Raw genomic sequence first — 24,410 nt, 5'->3', positions numbered from 1 at the left:
GTGCTGATCCAGTCAGAAAGAAATGTATACACTGCACTGCAGGAAGTATGAATTTGCCTCCTACTATAATACATTGTGTAGCATTTGGCCAAAACAGGTGATCAATACTGACAGTTTCTTTAACTTTCTATTAAGTCAAGTATTAATATACCTACCAATTTTGGATTTCCGTAGGATATAAGATGGCAGCTAGACAATCTTTTAAGCTATTTTATTATAGCAATAGTGGGAGATAACAAATATAGAAACAATTACTCATCTTCTTTACTATCACATCCCTAGAGCATAGCTTCTAACAGCAGCACTACTGACATCTGGGTCTGGATAATTCTTTGTTGTGGGAGGCTGGCCTGTACATTGTAGGTTATCAGCATGGTCTCTACTCATTAGATGCCAGTAGCATCCTCTCAGTTGTAATAACCAAAAATGTGTTCATACATTGTCAAATGTCCCCTGGGAGGGCAAAATTATCCCCTAAACTAGAATCACTAAGCAAAAAAAAAACCCATCAAGCATAACAGACACTAAAATATTTATTAAATGAATAACAAAATTGAATGAATGAAATGCTTCTTACTGTCCACAGTCATATTAATTATTCATTGTCTAACACATTAATAACTCAAGAAAGGGCCTAGAAACCAGGTTATGAGAGAGATCATTTTTGTTAGATACTATTTCCAACTAAAAGGAACATGCATTTGGATTCAAATCCTACACATAACCAGAAGAAACTTTTCTCTTATCTGGTGAACCTTTGGATTATTCATCTATCCAGTTTTCTCCTGTTGGTATTTAAAATTCTGCCATGCACAACTTACTCCTTTATTCTGTTTTCTCTCTTCCTGAAGAACTCCTTAAAAATATCCTAGAATGCATTTCTTAATCCATATTGTTAATGAAAATGAAATCATGCATTTGATGTGTTTTTTTTTTCTACCCAATAAGATGTGAGTATTCAGAAAGCCCTTGGACCTTTGAAAGTTTTAAAGGTCACAGGGGAAAGAGGAGGTAGTAAAGGCAAACTTCTCCAACTCCTAAATTCTTCAATCATTTTCACCAATGATATTTGTTTATCAAATACACATGCACAACTCAGCTGGCATGGCTCAGCGGTTGAGCTTTGACCCAGGAATCAAGAGGTCACAGATTTGATTCTGGTCAGGACACATGCCTGGATTGCTGACTTAATCTCCAGTAGGGGATGTGCAGGAAGCAGCTGATTGATGATGTTTCTCTCTTATCAATCTTTCTATCTCTCTATTACTCTCCCTTCCTCTCTCTAAAAAAAATCAATAAAACATATTTTTAAAAATACAAATACAAATAGGATGCTGTCTTTGCATATTTCTTCTTCAAGGACAAACAGCAAACATTAAATACCCAAATATTCAAGATCATGTTACCCAGAAACTTAAGTTTGCTGTTCTAATTGCTACTCTGATAGTCATCATTGAATACTTTTCTTAAATATTAGTTAATTTGAAGATTACATTCTCCCATTTTGTATTTCCGAAATTGTTGGTATCTGTGACGAACAAGTGCTAAAGCCTCTCAGATTTAATTGTCACAAGAATTTCCAGCCATGCCGGTCCTTGAGCGTAGGCTGCTAAAATGCTTTCTTCAGAACAGGCACTGGTATTTGTTATTCAAGTCCTTGTTTGAGTTAAATTCTGCTTATTATTATTTGAAATACATTTGTTGAAATATATTCATGCATACCCTGAAATCTAAATTATGGATAATATTTTTATGCTTTATTGACTGATAAAAATAATGAGTTTGATTCTCCCACTAGAGGTTGTCACTCTCATATTTTAGCAGTTGCAGTAATTATACCTATGGGAGAGTAAGAGTGTGTCTCTTGACCAATACAAATTACCACAGCAGGAATATTCCTCATAGAAAAATATCACATGTAGCAAATTGAGCTGCTTGCACTAGTAGATAGGTATCTTCAAACTATCCCTGGGATAGTGTGTTCAGTTCAGTTCAATGTTCATATATTGTATTCTTATTGGTAATATAGAGAGAAGAATCAATTATATGAAGTTACTTGATGGGAAAAGATATAGATTTCCTTTCTAGACACTTAAATATCATGGGTTATTTTTTTGCATGAGTTATTCACTCACCTACACCTTAACAAAATAAAAAGGAATGATGATAATATTAGGAAAAATTTCACAATCTAAGTTATCTACATCTCTGTGACTTCTTTGGGATGTGGACGACATTGGTCCTTGCTCTGATATTTCCAGAACATTATCATTGATCTCTGTGAGAAATTTTTCTGATGAATGATCTGGTACTAAAAATGTTGATAATCTCAATAAATATCCTTACCTATATAGCTGGTTTCTTTTACAACATGGGTTTGTTTTGTGAGAAGAAAGTTCAGTTTATAACTTCTTTCTTATTCATATCTGGGCTTGCATAAGTATCTACAGACAGGCTTTTGTTTTTTATTTATATTCCAAAGCAATCCTATGGATTGCCCACAGGAAACTGCTGGATCATGATCATGTATTCTGAGAATCTCAGGATCTGCTTTTGCAAGGAGAACATAGTCAGCTTTCTGTGGAGGAGTTATCAATTGCAATGACCAAAATTCTGACTCTTGTGTTGTGGTTTTTTTAAACATATATTTCTTTACTCATTTGAAGTGTTCAGTTTTCTAGTCTTGCTATTCCAGAGGGAAGAGACTTTGGTGATAAAGCCAGAAGAACTTCTATAGCCCTATTTTCTTTCTTGTTGGAGTTTATTTTTTATTGAAGGGAAAAAGGTATTTTGAAAATGTGATAAGTGATGTACATGTTGAAAAGCATGGAGACTGACTAACTCTGCCTTGGAGAGTCTTTCGACTAAATTTATTCAAGGAAAAGACTATTGTCTTTCCTCCTTACCCCCACCCTCCCCTACCTTCCCTCTGAGGTTTGATGGTCTGATCGACCCAAAGGACTTGTATGCATGCATATAAGCCTAACCAATGGACACAGACAACAGGGGGCTGAAGGCATGAGTGGGGGGTTAGGGGAGGTAATGGGGGATAAGGACACATATGTAATACCTTAATCAATCAATAAATTAAAGTTTAAAAAGAAAAAAAGACTATTGTATTTTAATGTTTTTATCTGAAGAGTCAGATATGTGTCAAATAGTAGACATAAACTCACAGAAACAGCTTCCTTTTCAATGGATAACAGAAGTGACACATGTTCCATGAACTAGAGTGCAGCTCCTAGGACCACGATTCCTTAAAGATAAGCTACCAACTGTGATACCAAAAACTTTTATGGATTTTTCGTACCCACCCAAGGGGCAAACAACTTCCCAGGCAGAGAGAAAAAGTGGCTGATGCCTTCAACCTTGTTCCTCTCTTTGTGAACTTCTGTTTCTGCCCAAGTGCATAATACATGTTTTTGATTACTTCTTAAAATGAAGAATTCAGGAGAAAGTATTTGGTTGCACAAAATTATGCTTGAGGCATGGACCAGTCAATGATTCCTGTTCATAGAGGAGAGTTATACCAATGTGATCAATGTTTGCAATAGGTGTGCTCCCGTCCCTTGGGAAATGACTCAATGAGGACATTCATTTACATTTTTAGGAGCAGATAAAAGAAGACTAGAACCCTTGCATTGCCTTGTCTTCAGAAAATTTTATATTGTATCATCTTACTTAGAAATTTTTATCTCTTTTAGTGGCGTGGAAATATAGTTAAAGGCTATTTTTAGTTTGGCCAGATTTGTTTTTGGAAACAAAGTTTGCTTGTCGACAAAGTGTGTGTGCAATGAGGAATGTATGCTTAGTGGGTTTTTAAAAAAATTGCATCTACAGTGCAGTTAGGATAAACTCTCCAGTGAGCACATTAAATGTAACCCACGAGGAAGCAGTTTTTCTCGTGAGTCTTGTGACACATGTCAATGTGAAGCCCATACACTGGGTAAGATTGTTTTCTATGTTTTCAGTAAATGAATGTCAAAACTGCAGCCTTTCTCTCTCTCTCTCTCTCTCTCTCTCTCTCTCTCTCTCTCTCTCTCTCTCTCTCGTCTCTTTCCTGCAAAAATAGGCTCACAGCATTAAAAAATCATGTATGGATCATGACATTCATTCCACAGCCTAAGAGCTTGTTTTGAAAGAGGAGAGCTTGTATTCTGAACCTGAACCCTAGCTCGCATGTTATACACCACACTTTCACAAGTACAAGCCAAGGTAAACATCATTTCATTGTAACCTTTTAAAATTCTTCAGCATAATGACTAGCTATGACATGAATAAGTATGCAAAAAAAAATTCAACAAACCTATTCTCATGCTTCATTTACATTATTCCCAGAACACAAATAGTGAGGTATTAAAACTGGGTAAGACTGTCAAGTGAGATTCACTCACCTGACAGTTCTGTCACTTTAAATCGCTTTATTGTTTATGCCACGGTTGCAATCTCAGCCCTGTTACTTGTTAATTGCTTAGTCAATGCAATTGTTTCACAACAAATTTGTCAGAATTTCAAGAGACGAGCTGTCTCTTGCTTGGATATGAAATTACTTTGATGGGTTGAAGGTGATTATTATCATTAAATGTGATAAGCACAAAATAAAAATTCTAGTTTTAAATTCCTCTGCAGTAAAGACACCATAAAATTCTATGTGGAGCCTTCTGATAAAGGAATGAAATGTCAGGTGATCATCAAATCACATCAAATGAAATATTTATTGAATAATTAAGAAGTACAGAGCACTTTAAATATTAGCAGTTAAAAACAAAACCCATTGTAGTTATTTGCATATAACTTGTGTGTGTGTGTGTGTGTGTGTGTGTGGTCAGATTTGGTGAAAGTTTACTTGGGCATGGCACTGGATTCAGGACATCGAGGTATTCTTTAGATCCTGGCAATGGAATTATCCTGCTCTTCATTTTGAATTCAGCTTTTGCCTTATATAAATTCTTTTTAAAAAAAATGTATTTTATTGATTTTTTTACAGAGAGGAAGGAAGAGGGATAGAGAGTTAGAAATATCGATGACAGAGAAACATCGATCAGCTGCCTCCTGCACACTCCCTACTGGGGATGTGCCCGCAACCAAGGTACATGCCCTTGACTGGAATCGAACCTGGGACCCTTCAGTTCGAAGGCCGATGCTCTATCCACTGAGCCAAACCGGTTACGGCTATATAAATTCTTTTACCATTTTGTATCTATGTTTACATTGTCTTCTTTTATTAAAAATCAAATCTGAAAGAATTTATACCTTTTGCAGGTAGCACAGTGTAGCAAAAAGAGCACCAGATTGTATCTAAAACTAAAGTTATAATCTGAACATGTTCCATCCTTCTCCTGCATTCTCTCAAAACTTCTTTCTTTTCTTAAATATGCATGCTACTTCTAAATATTCCATTACTAGATTACTGACCCACCCCCAAACCTCATCTTTTATTTGTCTCTTTCCCTTATCGCATCTGCGCAACTCATCACCAGAATGCTCTATGCTCGTGTGTTTCCCAGGCTCCCTCTCAATACCCACGTTGTTTTAGTTCATGTCCTCCCATCATCACTTATTGTCTGGACTGGTTTCTTGATCTTCTTCAACCTCCAACTTTGCTTCCAAAGGAAAGTCCATAGAGCGGTTGCAACACCAAAATTTGTTTCTGAATTACATATCTGATCATGTTACTCTTCTTGCTTAAATCCACCAATGATTTTTTTATTAACTACAAGGTCAAATAGAAGTGTATCTTAGAATAGCAGGTTTTTCTTCATATTGGCCCATTCCATTCCTTGTACCTTCATTTGTCCCTGTTATAAAAATATTCACATACTTATGGTTCCTTGAGCTAATCATTGATTTCATGACATACTTTAAGTTTGTTTCTTCTCCCCTGTTGTATGGTTGTTAAACTATGGGTTCCTCTAGTAACCCCGGGTACTCTTATTTTTCTGGTGTATAGTTAATCATTTCATCCACTTCATCTTAAAGATCTACCTTTCAGCATTTATATTAGCAGCTGATGTTTAGTAAGCACATACTATGTAACAGAAATGGTTATATGTGCCTCATTTAATCTTTATAATTAACTAATGAAGCTGATTGTATTCTGTATATTTTCTAAATAACTAGGAAAATTGAAACTCAGAGAGGGGCACTAACTTGCTCAGGATAGGTACAGAACTGGAAAACAGTGATAACAGTATTTAAACCAACTGATTTGGCACTGGAACATGGGATATTAGCTGAGGCATTATGTATTCATCCTATTGGAAATGATATTGAGATATATATTTCCTCTACTGGAATGTAAACCCCTTATTTTTGTGGACTGTTCATTATATTTTTAGTCTCTGAGTCTAGGATAGTTCTGGACTTAGAGGATACATTCAGTTTATATGTGTTGAATAAATGATTAGGAGTTAAATATGGGCCCACCTTTTACTTTTTGCATCATTGGAAAAACTCATTCAAACTTCTTGAAATGTTGTTCTTAATCATATGCAAATTTGGAATTATAACACCTACCAAGTGATTTCAGAGTACCAATGTGAGAAATAAGTGAACTAATGAACATGTTTTAAAACATCAGTAGTTATACAAATGAAAGGGAATCATCCTCCTATATAATAAAAGCCTAATATGCAAATTGTCCCTTCGACCTGAGTTCAACTACTCGCCATGACATGCACTGACCACAAGGGGGCAACGCAGAACATAGCAGGCATTGGCGATGTGGTGCTGGCAGCAGGCAGCAGTGGAGACACTGCCAGCCCTGATGGGCCCCAACAAGAGCAGGACTGTGGCGGGACGGTGGAGCAGGTGAGCGGGTGGCACCAGGCCAAGGCGGGTGCGAGTAGGTCCCAATCACCCTGAAGACAGTGACCAGCGGTGGCAGTGGGGGATGGGGCCGCCACCTGGGGAGTGAGCGGAGCCTGATCACCCCACAGATCGCCTCACAGATGGTGACCAGCAGTGGCAGTGGCGGGTGGGGCTGCCACCCTGCTCCCAGGCACTGAGGGAGCCGGGCAGGGGCCCAATGACTCAGGTGAAGGGGTTTGTGCATGGGCCCAGGGTCCCAGGTGCTTCCCTGGGCCCAGAGGTCAGCTGGGACCTGCCCTTCCATGCCAGATGCTCATGCTTAGATCGCCAGCCAGGTCTAGGGACCGCACCCATGCATGAATATCATGCACCAGGCCTCCAGTAACATTTTATAATTAACAATTCAATAAGTTGAACCCCATATAAAGGTCTACTATGTGCAAGAGATATACAGTGAATATAATATAGTTCTTACCCTGCAGGTACTTAGAATTGAGAATCATCACCTAACAATTATAAATTTTCTAATTGCACAGTTTTTAATCCTCACTGGAGGATATGTTTTCATTGATTTTAGGGAGAAAGGAAAAGAGAGAGAGATTGAGAGAGAAACATTGGTATGATAAACATTGATCAGTTACCTCTCGTATGCACCTCCACTGGGGATCACACACACACATATGTGTGTGCCCTGACTGGGAATCAAACCCTCAAACTTTTTGGTGTACAGAACAATGCTCTTAACTAACTGAGCCACCTGGCCAGAGCTCTAATTACACAGTCTTAACAGAGGCCGTGGATCCCCTAAGCCAATAATAATTTGATTCATTTATTTTTATTTTCATTCATTTAAGAAGTAAATGTCTGTGCCCACAATGTGACAGGCATTTCCTATGACCTAAAGATACAGTGATGAGGAAGTTAGACAAAGCCCCTACTGTACGAAGGGGAAAGATAACAGAAATTATAAACTCATTACGTAGGGAAAGAAAAAAAAAGAAAGTACAAAGACAGAGAGTAATGGGATAGGTGGGACAATTTTACTTAGATTGTCTCTTCTTTGAGAAGACAGTTAAGGTTAAATTCATTATTAGACTCTATAATACAATATCCTGTTGGCATGACCATTGATCTAACAAGGTATAGTAGATTCTGTCAGTGCTCAGCCAGTATTCCCTTTTAGCTGTTTACCATTTCTGTTCATGCCAACTTGTTCTCAAATGGCCAATATCTATAACACCGGGCTGCTGGAACACACTTTCTTGGCTCATACCACAGACCAGAAACACCTGGCCATTGCTGTCCCTCTAAGGTAACCTTTAATAACATAGGTATGGGGGTATAAATCCCTTGTACCTTGGCTAGATAACTCTGAAGCATGCAATTTACACCATTTCCCAGATGTAAAGCCTTAGGTTCCCACTGTGGCAGCTGCCTTTACAATGTATCTCTTAGTTGCATCAAGCAGTCAAGCAATCCCTAAGCAGTAATGTGGTGTTAACTGCTAGGTTGGCTTGCTAAATTTCCATGGATTTGGCTGCTTAGGAGAAAATAAGCCCAAATTGATTTAGAGAGTTCATTACTTACACAGACAGCAAAAGCAAAACCAGTGTGGTATCAGCTCCCCACATCCCAGGACATTACAGGACAACTTAGAACAAGAATAGCAAGTCACAGTGTCACTGAGGAGCCAACTTTAGATTGTAGCCAAGCTGTTTTATAGTCTGAGGCTGTCCTCAAAGGGAGAGCAAAGTAGGAAGTTTCATGCCTCACCAGAACCAGAGAAGCAGATGAGAAACTGCTTCAGAGCAGCCTTCCACAGAGAGGGGTTCCTTCCCCAAAGTAGGCAGGTGGATGCATTGGCCTCCTGGCAGTTTTTCACAAGACTGCTTATCTTGTCATGTTCCGGGGTAGACCATAGGATGGTCCACTAAGACATGGGTCAGACTGTCCCTCAGTGCCCTATGTGGAGACATCCAATGTCCCCATAGCACCATGGGGAGCCATTCCCCTACAATTTGCTAAGTCCTTCCTGTGTTAGTTAACTTTATGTGTCAACTTGACTGGGCTAAGGGATGCCAAGATAGCTGTGGAAACATTATTTCTGGGTGTGTCTGTGAGGGTGTTTCCAGAAGAGATCAGCATTTGCATGGGTGGATGGAGTAAAGCTGATTGCCCTCCCTAATGTGAGTGGGCATCATCCAATCTGTTGAGAGCTTGAATAGAACAAAAAGCAGAGGAAGGGTGAATTTGCTCTAGTTGAGCTGAGATAGTTTTCTTCTCCTGTCCTCATGACAGGAGCTTTCCATCTTGCTCTCCCTTTGGATACAGCTGCAGACTATAAAACTGTGTGGCTGTAACATAGAGTTGGCTCCTCAATGATATTGTGGCTCACTAATCATGTGACATTGATGCTACTGGTTCTCAGATTCTGGGATTCTCTGGCCTTCAGGCTTGGATTGGGACTTAACATCATTGGCTCCCATGATTCTCAGGCCTTCATACTTGGACTGAATTCCACCACTGGCTTTTCTGATTCTCCAGATTGCAGATGGCAGGTTGTGGAACTTGTTGGTATCTATAATTGTGTGCACCAATTCCTATAGTAAGTCTCCTTCTCTCTCTCTCTCTCTCTCTCTCTCTCTCTCTCTCTCTCTCTCTCATCTCCATCTCTTTCTTTATCTCTATCATCTCTATCTCTATCATCTCTATCTCTAATCTCTTTATATCTATATCTATATCTATATCATCTACTATCTATATCATCTATTCTCTTTATATTTCTATATCTACCATCTGTTTTTATGAAGAACCCTAATATACCCTCCACCCCCCAACTCCACATCAACTCTTTACCCACTCCTTGTATTTCTGAACTTCCAAATACCTTTCTTTCACTCAGTCTTAGTCTTGGGTCAGGGATCCAACCCAACACAAAATTACATCTATAAACCCATTTAACAGAGCTGAGGGTGCACAACTGTCAGAAGGATGTTGTTATGGAACAGTTCTGAGCCTGGGCATAGAGGTTGCAAGATTCACCTTGGTTTTAGCTATGAAATGCACATTTGTCTTGGAAAGACTAAACAATAAGAACAATAACTCCATTTCACAAGATATCTTTTTTGAGAAAGAAATAATTCTTTATTTTCTCTGAAAGAAGAGCATGACTTTTGGTGTGGAGATTTAAATATGAGTGGACAAGGGGAGGTGGCCTCACTTAAAAAAAAGCAGATCTGCAGGTAACAGTATAGACATTTATAAAAGGATTGTGTGTACAAAATTGTGCAGCGGGGCTTTTGAAAAATCTATGGTAGGAACAGATCTCTTTTAAAGCAGAGAATGCAATTTTTTTTTTCTTTCTAGCATTGCAATATCTGCTACACACAGGTGAGTTTGGCAGCAGGAAGTTCTTATATATAAACCAGAGGCCCGGTGCATAAAATTCGTGCACAGGTAGGGTCCTGAGGCCTGGCCAGCGATCAGGGCTGATCAGGGTCTTCCAACTGCCAGCTGAGGCCTTTGTTCATTCCACACAACCCCCTGGTGGTCAGCATGTCATAGCAAGCAACTGAACTTCCAGTCTCCCAGTCAAACTCCTGAGGGGACACTTTGCATATTAGCCTTATATATATATATATAGATATTATTTTTCAGATCCAACTTTAAGCATACACACTTTACATCTCCTAAGGGTTCTAGTATTTGAACCTATGTAGTTTTGACTTCCAGGCACCTACCCTTTGCATTTCATTATACTTCTTCCTGCTCTCCATCTTCAGAACAAAATGATGATAATAGCTAACATCTATTATACATTTACTTTGTGCTGGAACATTTCCAAGTGCTTTATGTAGATGAGCTCTTTTAATTCTTATACCAACCTATGCAGGATCTATTGTTACTTCATTTTTCATCTTAGGAAACCGGAGAATAGAAAGACTAAGTTACCTGCCTATGCTCAAAGATCTAATAAATGGTGAAGACAGTATTTAAATTCACACAATTTGACAGAGTCTTTGATTTTAAACACTGACCTTATATTTCACCAGTTTCTTTTAAATGATCTATTAAAAGTACAGTTTAAAAACTAAATTTGATAGTTGTAGAAAGTCTTTCTCCAGGGTATATGTGAAAAAGTTCTAAATTTAAGATCTATGCATAAAACTCAAAAGGCAAGATCATTTAAAATAGGTTTACTTAATATATGTTAATATTTACATGCAGAAATCTTACTATTTGAGAATTAACTTCAAATGGTAGAACCTGAATTAATACTGACAAAATTATATTGTAATGATTAAAAGCAATGAAAACTAATTTAAAAAACCAACCATTTCTTTTGAGATAAAAAAAAAATACTAAAAACTCAACTTTTAAAAAATTTAAAATGTATTTATTTATTTTCCCCACATTGATAATAACTTGGTGTTTAAAAAATACTCACTTTCTGATACCTGTTTGAACTAAAAGTTGTTAATTATAAAATTATTAGTTAAAATCCATATTTTGTCTGGCTTTGGTGAGATTAAGATTACTGATTTAAATGGATGGACCACTTAATATAAGAGCAAATTTTTGCAAATAAATGCCTAAACATTAAAATCAAATAATGGCCATGATTCAGGTCTGGGTAGGGGTGGAGGGTACAGTTATTAAGTTATGATAATGTAGGTAATATGGATATCGTTAATCTACATATATAAAGAGGTAATATGCAAATTAGTCTGGGATGCTGTAACGGGTCACAACCAGATCATTAGCATATTAGCTCTTTATTAGCTCCTATGCATGCTGCAGGGCATCTTCAGAACAAAATGATGATGATAATGGCTAACATCTAGGCGGAAGTGGGGAGGCACCAGAATGTGGGACCAGCCTGAGGCAACTGGAGGGTGGGCAATGCCATGGGAGAAGGCAGAAGGGAGAAGGTGAGAAGGCCGGTGCCTCGGGAGAAGGCAGAAGGTAGAAGGTGAAAAGGCTGGTGCTGTTGGATAAGGGAGAAGATGAGAAGGCCCGTGCCTTGGGAGAAGGCAAAAGGGAAAAGGTGAGAAGGCCGGTGCCGTGCACAAAAATGCAGAAGGGAGAAGGCAGAAGGGAGCAGTTAGGCAGAGTAATCAGGCCAGGAAGGGAGAGCAGATAGGCAGTTAGGGCAATCAGGTCAGGATGGGAAAGCAATTAGGTAGTTAGGGGGATCAGACCAGGAGGAGAGAGCAGTTAGGCAGTTTTGGGGATCAGGCCAGGAGGAGAGAGCAATTAGGCAGTTAGGGCAATCAGGCCAGTAGGAGAGAGCAGTTAGGGCCATCAGGCAGGCAGGCAGGTGAGTGCTTAGGAGCCAGTGGTTCCGGATTATGAGAGGTATCCGGGATTGTAGAGGGTGCAGGCCAGGCTGAGGGACCCTACCCCCCTGTGCATGAATTTCATGCACTGAGCCTCTAGTATAGATAATAAAGAGAAAAAGGTTAGCTAGATGTCAGTGTTCCTGAACCCAATAACCTGAACTCAGAAACATTCTCATTGAAACTGCAGAAAGGTGATTTGTAGCTGATTCTCATGGTGCCAGTGTATAAGATTGAGGGCTGATCATTAGCATAATCAATTTTCCTGGATCCACTTTAACACCTATGATCCTTAGGAACCATATGTTCCAGTAAGCAACATATACATGGGTTGGGACACACTGAAACAATTATTTTAGTATCACTTAATTCATCATAAAAATAAGGCAATATTAGAAGGAAGAAGAAGATGGTCTGAATCTAACTCATGATAAAAGGAAGAGAAAGTCAGCAGGAATAGACCTGGAAAAAGATCTTTGAGATTGTGAGTACTGACTAGTGATAATTACTAGAGTTAACATTACTTAATAGCAATAGACATTCAATAAATGATCAGTTTGACATTCCTCTTTGATTCAATAATAATTCTTCTCCATTACTGCCTGTTAGCAAAAGCTTCCTATTGGTCCTTTTGTAAAACAGAGACAGAATTTTGAATCAAGAGCTTTCCAGGAGCACACAACAGAAGTAAACTCCAGATAATTTTAGTAGAATAGATATTGATTAGTGAGATATTAGGGAGCTCTCAGCACAGTTGGGAGACTGGAGTACTAGGCTAAGTGCTTAAAAGTAGGTCTTATACCCAAGCTACACTTCAACACTGGCCTGATGATGAAATTGTTGTTGCCTTCATTGAGTACCAGCTGCCACAGTTCAGACTCTGCCAAGTTCTCAACCTTACAGCAATTGCTAATACTGACAATTTGAGAGACTAGCTTCTGAATTAGAGTCTGATGTGGATGTATGTGATCAGCAGAGCCTGGGTCCTTATACCCTAACCTTCAAGGGAGACTGGGAAATGAATGTCTTACATCTTCCCACTTCTGGGATGGGAATCTACTTCTCTTGCTATGAAGACTTATAAAGTGTAGAATTGCCCCACCTAAAAAGGATGCTGAGATGCTAAGTGGATAAAAAGAATGATGATTGTCTTGTCCATGACATCTTTATATAAAGCCCTTTGGCAGAGCTCTGGCCTCCAGCCTTGGCAGAAAACCCAGTTAAGTAGTCTCTAAATTTGCTCCAAGGATTCTGACTGAGAGTATAACTCTGTTGTTCAAGCAATGGATCTCTCAGACATGCGGACATGATCTTGAATGAAAATGTCCTATATTTATTCATACAGAGGTGAATATCAGTAACTATCAATATAGAGAAAAATCAATAACAGTATGTTTGACACTAGTACATGATGCCAGTATCAACATTTTGATACTGATATCAAAATTAGCTAAGGCTAATTTTTTTTATAAAGAAAAGAGGTGATACTTTTTCTTTGTATATTTTATCTGTAGTCCTGAATTCTCCATGTTATTTTAAAGTTATATTTCTAAAATGTTCTCAAAGCAATAAGAAGAAAAGAATATATTCAGTTTAGCAATGCATTACATTTTCTGTATAGATGGAATATACCTGATATGAAAAAATTTATGAACAGTGAGTTTTCATTGATTATAATGTCTGAAATTATATAAACATAGTCTCAAATTTGTTCTCCAGCTGGAAGCAGTAATTACTTCTTTAAGTGATATAGTCCATAATATTGACATGGTAAAATGGCCCATTCAACAAAGTTTATGCAAAATAGTAGTTGAGTTTATACTGGTGTTGCTTCTGGAATTTATTTTGTATGCTTTAATAAATAAAATTCACATAAAACAAGCTTGTGAAGACAAGGCCTTAGTGAGGAAAGACTGTAGAGTTTAGAATTAGATTTGTTTTCCAACCCTGGATCTTCTTCTTAACAGCTTCCTTACTTAATTTATTTTACTTCTTTAAGTTTATTTTCTTGCCTGTAAAAGTAAGAATGATACGTGTTATGGACTGAATGTTTGTGTCCTTCCAAAATTTACATGTTGAAATGGAGCTAAGATTGAGGCAAGAGCTGAGGCAGGTAACCATGGGATTAGAAATGGTTAGTTATAAACAGTACTAGAGGCTCAATGCACAAAATTCGTGCAAGAGTAGGCCTTCCTTCCCCCAGCTGCCGGCTTCCCTCTGGCACCCGGGACCCAGGCTTCACCCTGGCCACTGGCAGGCACCCGGGACCTGGGCAGCCCCGGCTTCATCCGGAAGGATATCCAGTCTAATTAGCATATTATGCTTTTATTATTATAGATAGTTATCACAATCACTGAATAATTATCCAAAAATCATGTAGCCAGGCCAATGGAATTCCTGGGATTTTGTGTGGCACTGATCTGATGCACAAAATGTCTTAATTTTCATATCAGAAATTTGGTAAACAGAGTAGTTAATCATGCATTTCAGAAGATGGTACTATTTAATAATTTCAGCACAAGAGGCAGCAGATGCTAAGATTAAAAAGACTTTAAAACTTTTGTGTGTTTGCACATGAGTATGTGTCTGTGTGCCTGCATGCCTGCATATATATATGTGTGTGTGTGTGTGTGTGTGTGTGTGTGTGTGTGTGTGTGAGAGAGAGAGAGAAAGGGAAGGGAAGGGAAGGGAAGGGAAGGGAAGGGAAGGGAAGGGAAGGGAAGAGATAACAAGACATTGAATTTCACCCTAACTGGTTTGGCTCAGTGGATAGAGCATTGGCCTGCTGACTCAAGGGTCCCAGGTTCGATTCCGGTCAAGGGCATGTACCTTGGTTGTGGGCACATCCCCAGTGGGGAGTGTGCAGGAGGCAGCTGATCGATGTTTCTAACTCTCTATCCCTCTCCATTACTCTCTGTAAAAAAATCAATAAAGCATATATATTTTTTAAAGACATTAAATTTCATATTAAGGAGCTTGACTTGAAAATCTCTCTCCCACTTACTAGTTAGATTTTACCTTTTTCACTATTATTAAAGCAATGATAAAAATACTTTTTAGGAACATTACAATAAGGATGAATTGAATTTAGGCATCTGTTCTTATGCCAGGTACTTATGCCAAGATTCAATAAATGCTGAATCTTGAAATGCTATGTTGGTATATATAGTTGTTATATATCTCTTCTGATTGATAAGTGCCTTTGATGGACAGGTGACTAAGAAGTTTATATCACCTGATTATTGAAATAAATAATAGCATTTTGTTGTATTTTCACTTCTAATGTTTAATGCATTCCAAAAGATGTTAAGAGTCAGTGCCAAAAATCAATGAATTTTTTTCTAGAAACAAACCAAATGCTTTTCCCCAATAGGCTGTGTTCCTCCTTTCCCCTCTTCTCATAGTACATTTGTCCTGGTACCCAGATATTACGATTGAGCTCTTCCGGAAAGACCAGCAGCTGTTTCCACAGAAGTTCCCTTTGCGAGCACCATTTCTCCTCCTGACCTCCTCTGTGAAAGGCAGTTGAATTATTTATGGGTGCCATGCTTCACAAAGTAGAGAGCAACAAGGGCCACTAACACTCATTCCCCAATTGGTGGAAGTCAGTAGGAAAAAAAAAGATAGCCCAAATAAATTACTTAGTAGAATGAAAATCAATGACATCTTTTATCAAATGCCATCAGCTCAGGCCTCCAAGTGTCAGGAAAAAGACATCTAAAACATTGGCTCGCTCAAGTGAAGGACAAAAAGTGTTCTGTCCAGGGGCACCAAGGCCAAGGAATCTCTGGTTAAATAAAACCAGGTGTAAGGAGCTAATCGGAGTTGAAGTCCTGCAATTCCTTTGATTTTTCACATGGATGAGCCCAATAAGAGCTCAGCTCCTGATGACATAGCCTGTTAGTCGGCCTGTTTGCTTTTGTCGGTAATAGGTAGAAAGCTGATGAAGTCCAAGAAATTAACAGCACTACTACGGTGATTTTGTCCATCTGTGGTGGAGTCGGGAGGGGAAAAATGGTCTTCTCTGATGGATAATGGCTTCTTTCTTTCTCCTGTACAGATATTTATTTTCTTATTATGGAATAGAAACCTAATTAGAAAATAGTCATTTCTAAAAATAGACCTGAAGATTATAATGCAAAAAACTTACAGTCATTTATAGCCAATGCCTCAAGCAAACAGGAGTGGGACATTTTTAGTTTGTACTTGCTTCCTATGAGATTTTGAAATATAGCTTCAAAATATTAATTACAGTCAGGTTTGATGAAACCAAAAGGCAAACTATTGTGTTGATTTAATTTCATAAGGGACTAAGGTTTCAGTGAGAATTTAATTAATTTTCTTTCTCCTGCAGGTTAAATTACTGTAGATATACAGTGGATTCAGGTAATATGGGCCTATTTTTTTTTTTCTTGAATGAGTTTTATAAAGTTGCCTCAGAGAATTTCCAAATTGAGAAGTACTGATGTGGATTGGTCTGTTTTTCTAAACAGAGTGCTCCTAAATACAGAAATTGTGGCTGGATCAACACAATCTTTTGCCACACATGGGGAATAATTAAAAAGTGCACACTTGACCAATAGTGGGTCAGGAGCATTATCTTCATAAAAAAAATAGCACCTGCACCTTCTGCTTATTTCCTATTTTCACTGTTAATTCTTTGTTCCCGTAGGCAAGTCATCTGGAGAAGGCATTTAATAATAAGAAGAAGTATGGACCTAGAGGGTATGGTACTGAGAGAAATAAGTCAGACAGAGAAAGACAAATGCCAGATGATTTCACTTACATTTGGAATCTAAGAGAGAAAATAAACAAGCAGAACAGAAGCAGACTCAGAGATACAAAGAACATGTTGACAGCTGGTTGGAAGGGGGTTGTGGGGCTGGATGAAAAAGGTGAAGGGATTAAGAATTAGAAATTGTAATATCCCCATTTAGTATAATGTGCAGCACAGGGAATATACTCAATAGTATTGTAATGTCTATATATGGTGTCAGATGGGTCCCAGATTTATTGGGGTGATCACCTCAGAACTTATATAAATGTCTAATCACTGGGTGGTACACCTGAAACTAATATAATATTATATATCAATTATAATTGAAGATAAAATATTTTTTGAAGCTTCCTATTAGCCCCCTCTCCCCCCGCCACCAAAAAATAACAAGAGGTGTGTGTCCTTCTTAAGCTGGCCATGGGCACATTTCACTGCTTGTGTTACTCTACCTACTGAAAAACGTTCAAACCCTGTGCTCCTTCCCAATTTATGTTGTGCTGGGAACCAGGGTGAAAAGGATCTATTTGCTATGCTCCCTTTAATTTTTGCTTGATATTTTGAGGCCTAAATTTATGCAATTATAATTTTAAGCCTATAACTTTATAGGTAAAATTTATTTCTTAATACATATTTCACCATATACATATTCTATGTATCATAATGCATTAATGTGGGGTATATGCATTCCTTAATAGTGTTTTGTTTGCTTTGCATGATTTGGAATTCCCTAAAAGTAATTATAAAATAATTGGTGTGCATTTTTTTTTTTTTTTATGAAGAGAGGATTCAATTTTTTTTTTTTTCCAGAACAGAGAATAACTTCCTTCTCTCATGCTTTAGAACCATTGCTTTTTAATATTCCCTTTCTGGCCAGTCCATCCTTCCCACACTCTCAGTTAACAACTAATGCCTATGACTCTCAAATTTATATCTTAAGATTTTTCTTCTGAGCTCCAGACCTTTATATAAAAGACATTTCTAACAGCAGGCTCAAAACTAAATCTTGACTAAATTTTTGTCCCTTCCTCATCTATCTTTCCCCTAACCATCGTCAAACTTGTAACCCAAGCAAACTCTCAACTTTTCCTGTTCCCCTGCCCCCATGTCTATTTACCACTTTTCCTGGAGTCTGCGAAGAGGGATATTCACACACTTGAGGATTGTCCGTGAGAATCAGAGAAAACATTTTAGAATGTCTATGCCTGTTTATTTTTATGTCCTTTTAAATTTCTGTAAGCACTTTATATATACTTTAAATGAATATGTCAATCCATGTTATGAGATATGCATATAATAGAGAGTGCATGTTTAGTTGTTTACTGATAAGACTTTATGATCAAAAAGGTTTGGAGGATACTGATCTTTGCTGGAAACTTCTACCCAATTGCCTTGTCCCTGTATGTACTGCATTCTTCAATTTACTTTGTAGTTATTAAAAATACTTCTTACCCTTACCAGTGTGGCTCTGTTGGTTGTCATCTTCCCATGCATCCAAAGGTTGCTAGTTTAATTCCTGGTCAGGGCACATGTGCATGTTGTGGGTTTGATCCCTCGTAGGGGTGCATAAAGGGAGGCAACCGGTCTATGTTTTTCTCACATTGATATTTCTCTCTCTTCCTCTCCTTCTAAAATTAATAAAAAGATATTTAAAAAAATACTTCCCACCCAATTGGATAGCATCAGATTTTATTTTTGACAGGATAAACTGTACCTTTCATTATCTACTCTTAATATACTCTTCCAGTTTAATCTCTGACCATTTTCTCCATCATATCCTTTGTGGAGACAAGGGGAGTTAATATTAGTGTTCTTTCCATTATTCCCCCACTGCATGACTTGGCTCTATCTGTTCTTCTTCCATGGGGACAGAGCCTTCTGTTCCGCACCTAGTAAACTCCTGCTCCTTCAGACCCTGGTTGGAATAATTTCTCAAAACAGTCCTAGTAATGTCCTTTAATGTATACATAAAGCAGTTTACCACAGTGCTATCATTGCATGAGTTGGATTTTATTTTAGTTGTCTGTTCAACATTTTCTCTCTTCCTCTAGACCAGTGGTTCTCAACCTTCCTAATGCTGCAACCCTTTAATACAATTCCTCATGTTGTGGTGACCCCCAACCATAAAATTATTTTCGTTGCTACTTCATAACTGTAATTTTGCTACTGTTATGAATTATAATGTAAATATCTGATATGCTATATGTGTTTTCCGATGGTCGCGACCCACAGGTTGAGAACTGCTGCTCTAGAATGTCTTTAGATTCAATTTTATTCATCTTTATAGTCTTCAACACTCTTAGTTTACATGTGATAGTGGGGAAAATAAGAGCTATGGTATCATAGTATTTGTAGAAATTTCATATTATTTTGATATATTAGCGAAGCATTAGAAGAGATCAGATTTTATGTTGACTAGAAGCCTGATGCACAAAATTTGTGCAAGGGGCTCGGCCCTCGCAGCTGTGGCTTCATCTGGAAGGTCGTTCAGAAGGACATCCGGGAGGTCGTTCGGTTGTCTGGTCTAATTAGCATATTATGCTTTTATTATTATAGATTAATGAAATAATCCAGTGGTGCCATTTTATAATGATAACTCTTTTTTAGGATTTAATGAGTAAGTCCTAATTTTCTATTTTAGGGTGACTTTAGAAGAGCCTTTTACCTCTTGATGAGTGGACCTTTTCACACAGATGCCTACCTATATAGGATAAAATGTTATGTATTTTTATTTTATTTTGCTGTGGAAAAAAACACTAAATATGAGACCTACCCTCAATGAGTTTTTAAGTGTATAACACATTATTGACTATAGGTACAATGTTGTACTGCAGATCTCTGAAGTCTGTTCATCTTGCTTAATTGAAACATCGTGCACATTGATTAGTTAACTCCCCCTTCCTACCACAGACCTTTGCAACCACTCTTTGATTCTATGAATTTGACTATTTTAGAAGGCTCATCTGAGTGGAATCATGTGATATTTGTCTTTCTGTGCCTGGCTTATTTCACTTAGTATAATGTCCTCAAGGTTCATCCATGTTGTTATGTACAATATAATTTTCTTAATTTTAAAGGACCAATAGTATTCTATTGCATGAAAATACCACATTTTCTTTATCCATTCGTCAACCTATGTACTGTAGATTATTTCCATGTTTTGGCTATTATGATGAATAGTACAGCAGCAGATAAAGGACTGCTAATATCTCTTTAAGATGCTGAATTCAATTCTTTTCATAAATACCAAGAAATAAATTTGTTGGGTTATATGGCAATCCTATTTTTAATTTTCTGAGGAAACTTTATACTGTTTTCCATAGAGGCTAAACCATTTTGCATTCCCACCAACAGTGTGCAAGAATTCAAATTTCTCTATATCCTCACCTATACTTATTGTTTTTTGTCTTTATCTCAAAAAAGTATAAGGAATTCTTACAATCTAATAGTAAAAATGGAGACAAAAGCTAATCACATTATTATAAAAAAGTATGATATTTAAGCAAACATTGATTCTGTTCCCTATTGTACCAAGACTCAATGGGGAAGCAAGAGGTGGGTGAAAGAGGTAAACTGAGGGATTTTCACTTTCCCAAATATAATGAACTGACAGTAAAGAAGGAGTTCCTATAAGTACAGCCCATTCTTCAAATGCTGTGAATTCTCATAGTAATTGGTCTTTTCCTCTCCATCCAGAATAGATTCTGCTGTATGTTGACAATCCCAACAAATGTAGTGAACAAGAAGTGTGTTCTGTTTCCTTAGGATATCTCAGTCACTGAGTACTATAGGGCTGGATCTATGAAGACAAGAGTCACCAGCACGTCAAGCAGACCAAGGTGGTCAAGTATCATAAAAACCCTCATTTACTTTAAAACACAGGGCTCAAAGTTATTTTACCACTTAATCTTTCAATTTTAGCAGCAATATTCAAAGTACTCTCAGCAGATTTTATAAGTACTGTGAGAGATGTCTGGAAGCCAGAGAAAGTCTCACTGCAAAGTATTATTTGCTTGGAATGTATTAGTACTAGGTCCCAGGTAAGGCAGGGGATATATAAAGAATAATCAAGAAAATTAATAAGAAACAGACATTTTGGTTTGTCTCTCACAGTAGAATTTTTGTTGAAAGATGAGGGGGCAGGCATTAGTTTGCATTTTAAATGTTTTAAATCTTTACTGTATTTTCATGACATCTCATCTCTTCCTCCCCTCCCCCCCCCTTTCTGTACATCACTTTACTTCATATATTCTTTACTTTTCCTAATAGTTAGATAAGGCATTTTATTATGGGAAGCTGTTATTTTTGGTAATAAAAATATCACTATTTCAACTCATATGTTCTTGTGATTGACTAAGATTTTTTTCTTTTTAATATACTTTAATTTTTATAATAAAGAACTTAAGTGCATTTGCTAAAGTTGCAGCTAATAGCCACTTCTTACTCTGAAGCCTTTCCTGAACTCCAAGGGAGAAGTGATTATTCCAAACATGATCTTTCAGGGCTTTACAAATATGTCTATTAGGGCACTCACTACTCCATTATAGTTATTTCTTATGTTTGACATCACAATCCTAACGTAGTCTTCATAAAGATAGATAATGTATTTCATTTATTCTGTATTTTTCTCAGTGTCTGACACCCAGTATGTGTTCAATAAATATTTATTGAACAAATAAATAGGTAATTAAATACATAAGCATGAAAATGTGATTTCTATATTTCCTGGAGCATCATGAAAATTAAAAGCACTCAATAAATATATGAGAAATTATTTAGATATTTCATGGGTAAGCCTTAACTTTTCTTGATTAAAACCTTACCTGCAATGATTGTTTCTTGATCCTCTGATTTATAGACAGAGGGAGGCAATAGACAAATGCTGAATTAAGAATTGATTTTTTGCTCTTGTCCTGGAATATTTTTTGTGTGTATACGATTTTGGGCAATTTATTTTTACTTTTGCAACACTTAGTACTCTCATGTGTTAAATTAATATAAGACTGGCCCTCCATTCATACTGCGCTGTGCTGAGAATGAAACAGCTACTCTGTTTTCTAAATAGAGGAGCCCTGTACAAATGTATAATGATAAACTGGCATATTGAGTCTGCAATTGTGTTCCCCCAAATTAACTTTCTTCATTGAAAAAATGATTGGAAAGACTTTTTTTGATGAGTGTGTGGTACTCAAATCATTTAGGAGTGTAGATAAAACCTTTGTTTAAGGTCTGAAAGTACATGTTGTTTAATATTATCTGAAATATTTTAATACATTTAAGAAAAAATATATTTTAAAAATTAAAATTCTAATCCTTGGTAAATTATGCATTTCCAGAAAGTGTTATAAAAATTAAGTGTGTCACCAAGTTCGCATGGCTCAGTGGTTGAGCAGTAACCAATGAACCAGGAGGTCATGGTTCAATTTCTGGTCAGGGCACATGCCCGCGTTGCAGGCTCAATCCCCAGTGTGGGACATGCAGGAGGCAGCCAATCAATGATTTTTTTTTTCTCATCATTGATGTTTCTGTCTCTCTCTTCCTCTCTGAAAGTAATAAAAATATATTTTAAAAATTAGATGTGGCTTGCCCTGGCTGGTGTGGCTCAATTGGTCAGAGTGCTGTCCCATGCACCGAAAGCTTGCTAGTTTTATTTCTTTCCTTTCTGGTCAGGGCACATACCTAGGTGGCAGTTTGATCCCCAGTGGGGGTGTGTACTGGAGGCAAACCATTGATATTTCTCTCTCACATCAATGTTTCTCTCTCTCTTCCTTCCACTCTCTCTAAAAGTCAGTAAAACATATCCTCGGGTGAGGACTAAGCATAAAATTAGATGTGTCTAAGTATTTGTTTTCTAGCCACAAGTGATAATTAGGGGTTCTTACATATTTTACTTTATTTTTCACTGGAAGAAAAGTCACAATCCTAATTACCTTCCAGTTTCATAGCAATATGGGGGGGTAATCAGGTTGTTGGCAAAACGTAAGCATTCCAGACCCAGCAATTGACCATGTCAGAATTTCCCAGTTTCCTCGGCAACTTTAACCCTTTATGGGCATTTTGAGTGTTCATATTTAAAGTTGCCTTTAAGTCATGAAAGCAACTCTCAATGAGTTTAGTAAATTATATTCATCAATTATTTCAACATTAAAATTGCATTAAAAATTTAAATAAAATTAATACAAAATTTGAAGCAGACATCTAAGTGTATGTTTCCCTAGGAATATCTGAAAGGCTAGGCTTGAGAACAGCAGTATCTAAAGACTCATTAGCAATCTGTTTGAATGTGTGCATTAGTACGTTCTTTAATTTAGGTTAGGATTTAACACAACTACTCTTGAACTGGCTATTAAATGAATATCCATTCATTATTAAAAATGATATTTGAAGATTAGCTGTTAGCAATTTTGATGAAACATACACTATATTCAAGTAGATATTTCCCCCAAATATATTTAAATATGAATTTAGTAAAAGCGCCCATATTCTTAGAAATGTCCTATTTTATACTTGTATATCAGTAAATTAAGGAAATTTGCTGATGTAATAGAAAGTATAGTAGCAATTATAAAGTATGCTTTTGAAAAGAGTTAGTATTTCAATTGGTGTTTAATTATGCAGTCATATTTTAATTACTTTCAGGGGATATATTGCAACTCTAATAAATGCCAGTTTGAGCAGTCAGTATTTATTAGACACCTGTTGGATACTAATATATTAAAGGCATACACTGAAAATATCATGGAGGATTCAATAATGTACAATGTATTTTATTTGCTTTCAAATGCTTACACTAAAATATGAAGAATGCAAAGCAGAAAGTAATGAGAACCAAAATAAGTCATTTAGAATATTAAGTTTGTTTTAAAAAATGCAAAAATTATATCTGATTGTAGTGACTGAAGGAGATTCTCTGAAGGAGCATTTTAAGTAGTTCCTTAAAAGATAAAATATTAGGACATATGAAAATTGAAAAGGAAAAGTAAACCAGATGTAGAGTAAAAACAAAGTTAAAGCAGTGTATAAATTTGAATTTATAAAGTGAATTAATGGAGATATTAATTAAAAACAGAAGGAATCTTTCCCCTAGCAAAATATTTATCATAGTTTTTTTTTTTAAAGCATCCAGATAAACTTAAAATGTTTATCAATTTATAAGGCATAGACACTTCAAGAATATCTATTTTGGAAAATGAGGACAGCTATACAATTAACATTAAAGGAACTATACCACCCACTTCTTCCATTTAGTTTGGGTTTATGAAAATATAATTTTTGTGTCAATGCTCTTTACTGAATAGCCTCATCCAATGTTATTGTTTAACAAAACCTAGAATCTAAATCACAAAAGTCAAGATAAAAGGTAAACTTTGAAAATGTAAAATCCTACAAAGAAATGGGAAGAAATTAACAATGAAAGGAACAAGGACAATGATATCAACTATATGCTTTATAGTTTCAAAGAGATGTGGTAGTGAAAGGAGCATAGA

Source organism: Myotis nattereri, assembly GCF_964212035.1.
Source record: "Myotis nattereri genome assembly, chromosome: 1".
Classification (NCBI taxonomy): domain Eukaryota; kingdom Metazoa; phylum Chordata; class Mammalia; order Chiroptera; family Vespertilionidae; genus Myotis; species Myotis nattereri.
The sequence above is the reverse complement of the archived record's forward strand: the minus strand, read 5'-3'. Positions refer to the sequence as shown.